General features: G+C 46.9%; 1 protein-coding gene across 2 annotated transcripts in view; it reads left to right on the top strand.

The window, feature by feature from the left end:
* The window catches only part of FCHSD2 (FCH and double SH3 domains 2), a 569931-nt gene that overhangs the window by 540212 nt on the left and 27294 nt on the right, over nucleotides 1–2425 (top strand). The window lies entirely within an intron of this gene.

The following is a 2425-nucleotide window of genomic DNA, read 5'->3' as shown; positions in this document are numbered from 1 at the left end:
AGAGCCCCATCCACCCTGGCCTTGAATGCCTGCAGGGTTGGGGCATCCACAGCCTCCTTGGGCAACCTGTTCCACTGCCTCACCACCCTCTGCATGAAAAACTTCCTCCTCACATCCAACCCAAACCTCCCCTGGCTCACTTTAAAACCATTCCCCTTGTCCTATCTGTATCCAAACGTGCTGTCCTCAGGCTTCCAAGATAAGCATAACATAAGGGCAAAATGGAAAGGAAATGAGGCAGCTTTTCTCTATCTCCTGCTTGGGAAAAAAGGCTCTTTTCCTTGAACTGCTTATCTGGTGAGAAAAGGGGACAAACAGCAAAAAGCACTGCTCTGTGCTGGAGGACAGCAGCTGTCCAGGTGGGGCTCCTTCCTGCCTCTCTCTGCTGCCCCTGCCTGTAGTTTCCCCTGTACATCACTGCTGTTGTCGTTCCCCCAAAATATCACCATAATGATTCGTAGGGCTCCTTCTCCATGTGGGAAATGTATTTTCCTCTGTGTAGTTTGCAGAGAAACCACCTCTCAGTGAGACTGGCAGGAAGTTTTGCAGCTTCACCCCTCATCCCTTGGGGGAAATGAGGCTGAACTTCAGCCCTTCACCATCCACAGGCAAATGTCATGAGTTGCTGAGCAGGCTGTGCTCCTGTGCTTGTAGAAGAAGGGATGATTGAGAATGGCAGGGCCAGTTCTGCCACCTCTCAAGTGTTTGAGAACAGACAGAAATCACTGTGGGAATGGGAAGGAGGACTCAGCAAAAGGCTCTGCTCTGCCAGACACAAAGTTTGGCTCTGCGCATCCTTACAGAGCTGAGGTCCATTTGTTTCTTTTCTCCGTATTTACACCTTCCAGCTTTTAATATTAAGCATGTTTAAATATTTTAAGACTTATTTAAGGCTTGCTTAATAATGAATGCATTTAAATATTTTAAAACAGCTTCCTTTTATAAATAACTTGTTATTTTTTATAATTTGACATAAATATTTGATGTTTGGGGTACATGTTTCAATGCAAAAAGCTTATGGAATACAAGCTGTTGGCCAATAATGATAATAATAATAATAATGATGATGATGATGATGATAATGGCTATCTCCATGTATGTAAGCGCATGTGGAGAGGTCCAAACCATGCACCACTTTTTGGAAATACTCTTTGCTTTCTTATAGGAGCAAAGTCAGGTGATGTGGTGGTGTTAGATGTGAATGCAGCTGCTGTGGTTGCTGAGACAAATGAGGAGCATGGAAATGCATCACAACAGAAGAACACGCTGTGCTCTAAATTAAAACTTAATTTCAGTGAAATGACTCAAAAAACTTTTCAGTAAGAGTAAAAATAGGATTGGTGGGTGCTCATCTTCACTCTGCAACAGATGTGCCTGGTGGAAACATGCCCAGCACTATCAACAGCTGTAATCTCTGACATGGAACAGAAACCAGAGCTTTGGCATTCGAGGCTGAACCGAAACAAAAGCAGAGGTGGGAGGAAGCAGAGCCACAACCTTTGCACTGACCCTACCCTCACACATCTGGCATCAGCTGCACTGCGATCTGCCTTGCAGAGGGGATGTCTGTGTGATGGTGATTTCTAGCTTAGCTGTGATCCCCCACGTGAATATTGAATCAGAAAGGAGGAAACCAAAACCAATTGGAGAGCTTGTGCCATGCACAGGGTTTCACAGTGCTCCTCGCTGCTCCTCCCAAACCGAGAGGAGCTGAGTTCCTCTGTAACACAGTAAAACGGGCACCAAAATCACTCAGGATTTTCTTAAAGCTGCTCTGAGCTGTGTGAAAAACGTCATGCATATCCCTTCCTCCTCCCTGCAAGGGCTGGTCGTAGGGCTGAGCACGTGGGCACTGGCTGGGGTGGCCCCTTGTTTTCAGCTTTGGAGAAGAAAGGGCTGTGATTTCAGGTGCGTTTCGTGTTCGTGGTTTGCTTGCAATAAATCTTTGCTGCTTTTTGCCTTCATTGAAGTGAATTGTTTAAGTCTTCAATGTGAAAAACACAGAGCTTTAAGGCTCCAGACAATGATAGAATCTCAGAACAGCCTGGGTTGTAAAGGAGCACAGTGCTCATCTCATCTCAACCCCCTGCTGTGTGCAGGTCGCCAACCAGCAGCCCAGGCTGCCCAGAGCCACATCCAGCCTGGCCTTGAATGCCTGCAGGGATGGGGCATCCACAGCCTCCTTGGGCAACCTGTTCCACTGCCTCACCACCCTCTGCATGAAAAACTTCCTCCTCACATCCAACCCAAACCTCCCCTGGCTCAGTATAAAGCCATTCTCCTTTGTCCTGTCACCACCCACTTACCACCAGTGTTTCCCACTAACCCATGTCAGTACTACATCTGAACCTGAACGTTTCTTGAACACAGTGCATGGTGAAATGGATGGTGTACGAATCTCACTGATGGGAAGTGAGACTGGCTC

The sequence above is a fragment of the Meleagris gallopavo genome, chromosome 1, assembly GCF_000146605.3.
Source record: "Meleagris gallopavo isolate NT-WF06-2002-E0010 breed Aviagen turkey brand Nicholas breeding stock chromosome 1, Turkey_5.1, whole genome shotgun sequence".
In the NCBI taxonomy this organism is placed as follows: domain Eukaryota; kingdom Metazoa; phylum Chordata; class Aves; order Galliformes; family Phasianidae; genus Meleagris; species Meleagris gallopavo.
Note: the sequence above shows the minus strand (reverse complement) of the source record. Positions and strands in the feature narration are given on the sequence as shown.